This window comes from Sorex fumeus, unplaced genomic scaffold, assembly GCF_029834395.1.
Source record: "Sorex fumeus unplaced genomic scaffold, SorFum_2.1 ptg000005l, whole genome shotgun sequence".
Lineage (NCBI taxonomy): Eukaryota > Metazoa > Chordata > Mammalia > Eulipotyphla > Soricidae > Sorex > Sorex fumeus.
This window is the reverse complement of record NW_026606062.1, coordinates 2,075,777-2,086,902: the sequence shown is the minus strand read 5'-3', so window position 1 is coordinate 2,086,902 and position 11,126 is coordinate 2,075,777. Positions and strand designations below refer to the sequence as shown.

General features: G+C 36.4%; 1 protein-coding gene across 1 annotated transcript in view; it reads right to left on the bottom strand.

The window, feature by feature from the left end:
- The window catches only part of NYAP2 (neuronal tyrosine-phosphorylated phosphoinositide-3-kinase adaptor 2), a 347,775-nt gene that overhangs the window by 5,445 nt on the left and 331,204 nt on the right, over positions 1–11,126 (bottom strand). The gene's annotated exons all lie outside the window — the stretch shown is intronic.

Genomic DNA, 11,126 nt, shown 5'->3' with positions numbered 1-11,126 from the left:
ATTGGGATTGTTTTTCAGTAAGATCTAACATAAGTATGGCTGTTTTGAAAAGCTTAGTGAAGAAAATTTCTGTTCTTGAAATTTAAAAATTGGTTTTATTTATAATAGCATAACAAATTGAGAAGTCTTACATTAATTCTACTGGGATAATTTTCAGTGTGACTCTTATGCTTGAATTGAAATAGTTATTTTGCAAGGAGTTTCCTTGTATGATTTTGATACTTCAGCAAATGTCTGCTATAATTGACCTCAGCAATCATACTGATAGATCTCAATTATTTCCAGAATTTTAGGGGCAAAGATTTATCAGGTCAATAGGGTTTCAGGAAAATAATTCAGTAATGACTGTAGACTAATACAAATATATATTTCTGGGGGTGTACATATCTTGTAGCCAAGATACCCATGTCCATGTTCACCAATAATTTTGTTTGGAAGAGAACTAGAGGATGGTGTCCGTTGATATTATTGAACCAGGAACCAGGATGGTGAGAATTTCACTTAATTGAGTAAGCAGTATACTCTGATTTGATGGACTTAACTCAACCAAGAGTTCATGTCTAACATTATGGCTTTCACAAATGCAAAATATTGTCTTTCAGTGTGTCTTCCAAACCAGAAATGGGTGGGAAGATAATTTCTGTCAGTAGCCTCAAGATATAGATAAATGCAAAAAGACTGTAGGGAGTTACAAAGGTTAACAAGAATCAATGCTTTGGGGTAAACACGAAAAAATCAAGACCTCCAAATTCCTACTCCTAAGGAAAGAAAGGCCTACCTAGAGGCAAGTGATGAGCATTTAAATCCTAAATGGCCAATCTTGATCTTTTCTAGTTACTCAAGTTCTTATCTTTCTTATATGAATAAAGTGATAACATCTCTATTTTGGAAGTTGGCATAAGCATTAAATTGGATAAGAACAGTGTTTCGCTTTTAAAAACAGTAAAGAATTATTCTTTTAACAAGACAACAAAAGATCCTTTGCCTAACAAAAATGCCTAAGTATCCCCAGACACACTGAAAGTTATCATTTACTTAAACACTACAAGTGACAATATGGAGATTCAGAAAGCTTCAGGAGCTAGATCATAAACTTGGCTTTACCACAATTGTGATCAGGACAAATATTGAAATTGTGGCTGGCTAAACTGAAAGCAAACATTTATTGTACAGCTGCAGATTCTGTCTTCTTTTTCTGCATATCATTTGGACATTATAGTGTTTTTAATACATATACTGCCATTTACAAATCTATTAAAAATGCAATTATTTACTGCACATACTACCACTTCCAAATGTTATCCAAGAATACAATTGAGTATATGTATTTATGGAAGAATAAAATGTGCATATCAAATAAATAAAAATAAAAGACTCATAGTTCAAAAAATAATAATTTTAGATAAGTATCATTATGAGCCCAACTTGATAAACAGTTCTTAGAAAGGATGGCTGTTTTATGTTTTTCTCCAAGTCTTGATTTTCGATATTCCATTTTTAAGTAAGATTCTTGGTATTTGTTCAGGAGGTGTTTGATCCCTCAACAGGAGATTGTCAAAGTGACTCAAAACTTTTCAAAAAGAAAAGTTATATTGCTTTTATAACTTCGTAATCTCTTCATTAAAAATGCAGTGACTCTATTTTGGTGGAAATACAAACAGTATTTATTAATGGTTATAAACTGCTATAAAAAGAATTTATGATATATAATTCTGGGAGGGAAAGCCCCAAATTTTATTCCACTCAGTAGTTCCAACATGCAGAAAAAGTCAATTAGCTCTCAATAAAAAAATGTGTGAAGGAATAGAATCAAGATTGTTGCAAGTCTTTATTCTTGCTCAGAAAATTCAAGATAATTATTTTTAGTAAAATCTCACTGAGATTTTATACTTTCCAATGAGATTACAAAACCTCTAATCTTTTTATGGTGATATATTTCTTCACCACCACTTCAATTTTTTAATTCTGTTAATACAACCATTAAATTATTTATGGCTTTTTTCCTTTAATATTTTTTAGGTATGACTCAATAGATATGCTCGCCTTTTACAATAGATATAACTGCAAACCAGTTGTTCTCAATTGCCTTGACAATAGTGTTTACCAACATATTTCAAAATTGTTCTTATATTTTATTTATGTATAGCTGCTTTACATTAAAATAAATATGGATTTTTCAATTAAAATATTTGCAATTGGGTTAAAGATACTCTATTATCTAAAATATGTAGAGTAGAAGTTTAAGAAAAAAGTTATAAAGTACAGTTTTCAAATCCTTTACTGTAAAGTCTTCAAATGTTACATTTTTATCTTAAAATATATGCACTTGATTGGTATTATGGTATAAAGTACTAATAAAAGAAAGTCAAATATTTTTCCAGACTACTTACACTATACCGAACTAAGTAAATATTGGCTGATATAATACCACTTTTCCTTGGTGACCAGATGTATAGCAATATAAATTCTGCAGGCAATCATCGTCTACATGTTAAAGAGGGCTAGGCATTAGATGATGACTCAAATACTGGTTTTTGGAGTATCTCCATCTCAAATAAAAGGATGTTTTAAAATATTTAACCATATGCCAAGTCTGACATAGAATCTTTCATGTTAAGGCTATCATTTTTTATCATTTAAAATACCCAGATAAATATCAATATGTTAATGTAAGTGAATGTAGTATTTGATACATTTATAGAAAGAAGTCTACTTTCAAAAAACTAATGTACATTATTATTTTTGAGTTATCGGTTTTAGTTTTGAGTAACAAGAGTATTTCTCTAAAAGATTTTGTACCCCTATAGTTATTATATCATTATTTATAAGAGCCAGATTTGGTTGTTTCAATGAATCTAATTTGAATGGATAAAATGGGTTATAAAAATGACTGTATAAAGTTATGTGGCATATATATGTGCAATAATTACCTCTTGCTATTTGTAAAGATGAAATATTTTCATTTATAATTACATGATGAAACTTGAGGGTATTACACTAAGTGACATAAATGAGTTAGAGAAAAATGCCTTATGATTTCATTCATATGTAGGAATAACAAAAAGCAAACAAACGAACAAAGCAAACAAGCAAACAAACAGAAACAAACTCTGAGATTCTGACAAAAGAATGGGGATTATAAGAGAAGAATGTGAGAGTACACTATGCTGTAACTCAGTATTATTTTGGTCTAAATAAATAGCTTCTGACTTTGAGAACTTCTTTCTGGAGTATTCACTTATTTTTAACTTCCCAAATTAAATGGCAATAATACTACTATAGTCATTTATAAGGCTAATCTTCCCCCTAAAAAGCATCTAAAACCTAGCACACATCAAAAAGAACAAGAATAACAAACACTGTCGTGGAAGCAAGGAGAAAGGGACTCTCATTCATTTGGTGGGAATGCCGACTGATCCAGATTTTTGGAAAACAATATGGACATTCCTCCAAAAAACTAGAAATTAAGCTCCAGTATGACTCAGCAATACCACTTCTGGAACTATATCCTGGAGATGCAAAAAAAAAAAACTAGTAGAAATGACATCTTCACTTGTATGTTTATTGCAGCACTGTTCACAATAGCCAGAATCTGGAAAGATCTGAGTGCCCAAGAACAGATGACTGGTTAAAGAAAATTTGGTACATCTATGCAATGGAATACTATGCAGCTGTTAATAAAGATGAAACCATGAAATTTGCATATAAGTGGATGGACATGGAGACTATCATGCGAAGTGAAATTAGTCAGAAAGAGAGGGAGAGACGTAGAAAGACTGCACTCATTTGTGGAATATAAAGTAACATGATATGAGACTGACACCTAAGGATAGTAGACAGAAGGGCCAGGAGTTTTGAGGTTTGGAGGCCTGCCTCACATGCTGGGGGAAAAGGCAATTGGAATAGAGAAGGGACCACAAAGACAAGTAAGTAGACATGAGGAGACAATTGCAAGAGTTGTTCAATTACTATAAGCACATACCTCTTGAATAAGGTTAGGTTTTTTTGTTTGTTTGTTTTCTGTTTGTTTGTTTGTTTTGAGTTGTAGAGATTGGTCGAATACTTGGAGCACATGCCTGAAGTATGCAAAACTCAGTTTGATCCTGGTTACCACACGGTCCCTGGACCCCTTTGGGTGTAGCGAGGTCAACCTCCAGGACTGCTGAGTCCAAGCAGCCCTAGATAGTCTATTCTGAGCACCATGTACCATATCAGTCTCAAACAGTCAAGTAGCACTAGAAATGGTCTTCGGATGCCTCAACCCTGCTAGGGAACACCCACCACCCAAGAAAGACTTATATCAGTATAAGTCAGCAGGGCAATACATACTTCTGAAATAAGTTCACGGGAGTGTTCAAGTGAAACTCTTACACAAAGAGAAAAATAAATTGCAGCCTTTAAGAGGAGGCCATGGGGCTGGAGCTATAGTACAGCGGGTTGGGCATTTGTCTTGCACGCGGCTGACCCAGGTTCAATTCCCAGCATCCCATGTACCTCCCCACCCCCGAACCTCCAGGAGTATTTTTCCTGAGTGCAGAGCCGGAAGTGACCCCAGACCATCGCTGGATGTGACCCAAAAGAAGAAAAAAAAGAGGAGGGAGCTTTGTGGAAGGCCAGGTATGAGCTGGTCGCGATGGGGCAACTGAAACCTCATTGGAAGGGGGGCATTCCCGGCTCATCCTTCACACCCTACCGAGGTCACGAGTTGCCCCTCACGAGCGGCTCTCCACCACGGCCATGGCTCCAGAGCACAGAAACCAATCTCATAACTATCTGACTCTCAGCAGAAATACTTCCAGGGTTAATAAGTAAAATACCAGAAATCAAAAATTGTGCGGCCACTATCACGGCCTCCCGACATTGTTTGATTTTTGTGACCAGCTGTAGAAAACAAATTATTCCACAATGCCGTTTCAGCTTGTCTGATTTGGGGGTTTAAACTTTAAATAATAATGGTGCATCTTTTGTCAAAACAATGAATCTAGCCAAAGTAGATAAGAGTGATAATTAGAATTCATCTGCCTCACATGCATTGGGAGGGTTGGGCGGGGGGGTTATTGGGGTCCTTTGCGGTTACAAATAAGTATTGGTAAAGGGAAATGTGTTTGATATTTGCATGACCAAGACTTAAATCTGAAAGCTTTGTAACTTTTCCCACAGTGATTCAATAAATAAATAAATTAAAATAAACACATGAGGGGCAACAACCAAACTTTAAAATTGTGCCTCTTAGAGAACAAAAGGGAATGCCCTGCCACAAAGGCAGGGTGGGAGGGGGGTGGGGGGTGGAAAGGGTAGTGGGACCTGTGGTGGTGGAAAATGGGCACTGGTGAAGGGATGGGTACTTGATCATTGTATAACTGAAACTCAAGCACAAAAATTTGTAAATCTACAACTGTACCTCATGGTGTTTCACTAATAAAAATTAAAAAAAAAGAGGAGATATCTCCAAAAACTCATTATGGAAAGCGGAGAGGAGAATAACTGAGCAGTGGAAGAACCATACAAGCATTATCTGCAGCAGATGATCAAAAACGGTAAGGCCCGTTAACAGTATAAACCCTTGGTATAGTGTAGATGGCATTAGACCACGTGATCTTCTTCCTCCATACCTATAACTCTTATCTAACCGTGAGAAAAACATCAAATATAAACTTGTCATCTCCCAAGATCCAAGGTTATGCATGATAAGACAAATCTGAGAAATGATCAAATTCTAGAGAGAGTCAAGAAAAGATGTGAACCAAGGTTAAATTAGTGGCATTCTAGAAGGGATCCTGGAACAGATAGACAATGAAGAAATTCAGAGCAAGTATTTTTCTATTGATGTATCAATACTGATGAGATTGGGCGCGTTCAGGGTGGTATGGAACGATAGCACAGTGGTAAGGCATTTGCCTTGCGTGCAGCCAGCCCAGCGGAGCAGGGTTCAATTCCTGGGCCCCTTTTGGAGAGCCCAACAAGCTACCGAGAGTGTCTCATCCGCACGGCAGAGCCTGGCAAGCTACCCGTGGCGTATTCGATATGCCAAACACAGTAACAACAAGTTTCACGATGCAGACGTTACTGGGCTCGCTCGAGCAAATCGATGAACAATGGGAGGACAGTGACAGTGTGTATCAATACTGAGTCATTAGCTGTGACAAGCACACCATAGTGACAATGAAAGATACCCACGATGAGAGGAAAAAATATGTGCAAAAAAGGATCAGTGCATCATTTGCAATCTTACTGTAAATTCAGAACTATTCTAAAACCCACAACTATATTTGGCTTTAAAAGTCCCACAAAGGAGCCAAATTTGCTTAATTTGCTTCAAATGTTAGTTACAATGATAACTTCCATTCTTTATATAAAGGCAATATAATGGAGTTAAATTATTTTATAGGGATAAAATGTAAAAACCTTGTCATTGTGTGACATTGACAAATAATGTATCTCTATGAGTCTATATATTCTATGCAAATTTTACATGTGTGTTGTGCATATTTTGTATATTCATCATATTATATACAGTAGTATATTCATCACACTTACACAGGTCCAGGTAATGAACTAAAGTATAAAAAGGGATTGATAAACTGTAAAGTCTCATACATTATTAATGATCTTATCTGCACATCCATCCATTATCTGGAATAATATAACTAAGGAGTCTCTTTCTTCAAAAATACCTTTACAAGCAAGTAAAATTAAGCATTTTCTGATATTGAACTTATATTATCTAGAGAACAAAGGCCTAATACAAATAATATACCACAATAACTCTCTAAGACATCTGCTTCAAATATTCCACCTTCTTAACTTTTCTGTTTTGTGTCTCATGTTAACATTTAAGCATGATAATTAATCAAAGAGTTCTTTATCAAGGAAAAAGGAAGCAAGCTGAGCGGAAGACTGTTGACCATAGAATTAATCAATTGTGAGTCTTCAAACTTGTGAATAAAACTTAATATCTCAGGGCCGGAGCGATAGTACAGCAGGTAGGGCATTTGCCTTGCATGCAGCTGACTTGAGTTCAATTCCCGGCATCCCATATGGTCCCTCAAACCCAAGCATCTCCAGGAGTAATTCCTGAGTGCAGAGCCAGGAATAATCCCAGAGAATCCCCAGGTGTAACCCAAAAAGAAAAAAAAATTAAAACAGTATTTCAGATAGAAGGCCCCCAAATCATATTAATTTCAGATGATATCAGGGGAAAATCTGTCTGTTGCATGTTTGTGTCTCTGTGTAATCTTTTCAACCTAGCACATGTTAAGAGAAGTCACCATTTCCACTATAGGTATAGTATGCTTTAATTTAAAAGAATTTCCTCAAATATCTCCATTCCAACTTCTCTTCGTTTTTGCTTTTACCCTGAAGAAAATTTCTCTAGAAGAGAGAGGTGGAGTGAGTAGGGTAAAAAGGAACAAGAGGCATAATTCATGGATAACTGGCATGATTTGAGACAGGAAGCAGCTTCTCAAGAATTTGAGAAGGGTACTGAGGTACTGAGGTAGTGTGGATTTGTTCTCAATACCTAAGTCACGAAATCAGCTGGGGCAGTAGTACCCCTATGGAAAAACATTACCCTTCTCTCACTTAGTGAGGCAAAATGTAATTTATCAAAGAATGTCCACAAGTAATAAATATATAATTAATTGTCATGCTAATTTTCAAGAGGTGTATTTTATTTTATTTTTTTATTTTATTTTTTTTTTATAATTTGTTTCTTTATTGAATCACTGTGGGAAAAGTTACAGAGCTTTCGGGTTTAGGTCTCAGTCATGTAAATATCAAACACATTTCCCTTTACCAATACTTACTTTTAACCGAGAACCCCAATAGAACCCCACCTCCCACCCCTCCCAATTCCTGTGAGGCAGATGAGTTCTAGTTAATACTCTATATACTTTGACTAGATACACTGTTTCGATAGAAGATGCACAATCATTGTTTAGAGTTTACGACCCCCCCCCCAATCAGATATGCTGAAACAGCGTTGTGAAATGATTTGCTTTCTACAACTTGGTTTAAGAATAAAATGATGTCGCGGCCGTGCGGTTTTGGATTTCTGCTATTTTACTTATTAACCCTGGAAGTATTTCTATTAAAAGTTAGATAGTTAAGAGATTGGTTTCTGTGCTCTGGAGTTGTGGCCGTGCCGGAGAGCTGCTCGTGGGGGGCAGCTGGTGACCTCGGTCGGGCGTGAAGGACGGCCCAGAACGCCCCCCTTCCCATGAGGCCCCTGCCGCCCCCCCACCCCTGGCTCAAACCTGCTGTCCACAAGGCTCCCGTGCGGCCGCCATCTTTCTTTCCAGAGAGGATTGGGCGAATGGCAAGAGGTGTATTTTAAAGGTGGGAGAACTATAGCCTGATGCTCAAATATACCCCACGGCTTATACTGTACAAGTCATGAACAGGAATCTTAGCTTTTCATCTTTCAACCAAAACTCAAGAGGATAATATTTTGTATCATATGATCATTATACAAAGTCTAACTCAATGTATAATGTAAGGTTTTTATTGGCTCACAGACATGCCTGTTTGCTAATTTACTGTGCAATGCTCCTTTCATTCAGGCTATAGACTTTGGTTGTTGAGACAGAAAACAGGAGACCTACGAAGATTAAAATATTTACTGCCTGAAATTTTTCAGAAAAAATACCTTTGAACTCTGATCTATAGATAAAAATGTATACAGCTAATACAATGATAAACAACATTACTGGCATGTATATAGGAAAGATAGTACTTGGGTTAAAGCATTTGTTTTACTTTAACATGTGGTTGACCCAGGTTGCATTTCTAGAACTGCATTTGGTCGTCCAAACACTGCCAGAGTTATCCCTGAGCACAGAGCTAAAGAAATTAAGTCCCATGAATCCAGACAGGTGTAACTAAGCCCCCCCGCAATGTTTTAATTAATCACTTGATAACTTGATCACTTGACATCCCGTTACTCATCATTTTGCTTGAGCTGGCGCCATATTAAATTTTTTTCTCATCTCTACCATGACAAAACAATATTGGTTCAAAGGACTTGGTCTAGCCTGGCAAGCTACCGAGAGTATTCGATATGCCAGACACAGTAACAACAAAGTCTCCAATGGAGACGTTACTGGGCCCACTCGAGCAAATCGACGATCAACGGGAGGGCCTTTCCTAAATAAGCTTCCACTAAGAACGCAGTGAATTAATATTTGATATATATGTCCACTAAACTTAGTGATTGTAAACCCACCCAAAAGGTTAATATTAGTATTAGTGTTATTTAGAGGACATCACATAATAGATTGCATTAATTCAAATGTACTCAATTTGTTCATATCCAGTTTGATCTATCTGATGAATTAAAAAACATGGAAGACGCAATGAGACTTTAAATTTAAATTATCTCTGAAAAATTGTTTAGAGAAATTAGTGGGGAACATTAATTATAGATTTTTGCAATTTCATCATTGTAAGGATACTTGAAATATCAAGTAGGCTGTTTGACGAAATCTTGTAAATAAAAAACTTATGTGTGTGAAGGTGGTGGGGGAGGGGTCAAAGGGCAGTGAGGATAGAGAAGAACCAGTAGGAAAATAATAGTTAGAATTGATCACTATGGACAAGAACTGAGTGTTGAAAGTAGGTAAAAGGATATGCATGATAACCTTTCAATATCTGTATTACAAACCATAATGCCCAAAAGGAAGGAGAGGAGAGAGAGAGAGAGAGAGAGAGGAGCCTACAACAAAAGTAGGCTGGAGGTCGGAATGGCAGAAGGGAAACTGGGGACATTGGTAGTAGGAAGCATACACTGGTGGAGGAATGGGTGTCAGAACATTGTATGACTGAAACCTGATCATGAACAACTTTGTAACTGTATATCCCACTGAATTAAAATAATTAAGACAATTAATTGAAAAAACTTACCATAAGGTTAGCTTTTTCTTATGATAACTTTCCCAGGGTTCTGTGTTTCCTTGCAGCATGTCACTACGGTCATTCAACCTTAATATACAATTAATTTTGAGAACTGAAACAACTTCAATTTTACTGAGTTATGTTTTGCTTTATTTTCTCACCATTCTTTAAAGGAAAGAATCACCTTTACAAAAGACAGGCAGCATTATGAGACCTCAATATACATTGTGAGGTTGAGATTACAGAGATGGATGGTTATAATTATCTCTACTTGTCAGCACATTCACTCTTTAACTGCTTTATTCGTTGTCAATTATTAAATAACGAGAGAGCACATTCTTTGTACTTTATCTTTACACGCACATGCAAATATTTTACTAAGGCTGCCTATCTAAGGTGAGTCAAGATCAGAGTATTTTTAATAGAAAAATGTCTAAAAGATCAAAATCCATAATGCAGGTGACTAAGATTATTTATAAAAGCAAGTTACTCAACTTTAAAAATTATTAAGGATAAGAAAAATTATTCTGCACTAAATTATTTTCAAGTTTCTATATAAAAGTAAGAATGAGACATTCTGTTTTTGTTTAGTTTTGGTTTGGTCTTAGGTCACACCCAGTGGTGCTCAGGAATTTCTCCTGGTTCTGCGCTCAGGGATTACTCCTGGCGTGTTCAGGGACCATATGGAGCGTCAGATATAGAACTTGATTCTGTTGTGTGCAAGGCAAATGCCCTACAAACTGTATGTACTATTTTTTTTTTGCTTTTTGGGTCACACCCGGTGATGCACAAGGTTTATTCCTGGCTCATACACTCAGGAATTACCCCTGACGGTGCCCAGGGGACCATATGGGATGCTGGCTGGGAATTGAACCCAGGTAGGCCGCGTGGAAGGCAAGTGCCCTACCCACTGTGCTATCACTCCAGCTCCGAAACTGTATGTATTATTGTTTAGGACCCACATAATGATACTTTTTGAGCAAACTGGTCAGTCTCAAGAAAACAGAGATTTTTCCGTTTTATTTTCCAAATTGACCTTTGCTTTCTAATCTCAATATAGGTTCAGTTGTATTTTGTTGCCCTATAGTTGAGAATCTTTAATTTTCAATTAAAGATCAAAATTAATGCCCTATGTATTGAGAATTAAAGATTCTCAATATTTAAATGTAGAAAATATGTCTAGCTTTTTGACCTTGCTATAAATTGAAACAACAACACCTTTAGTATAACTTTAG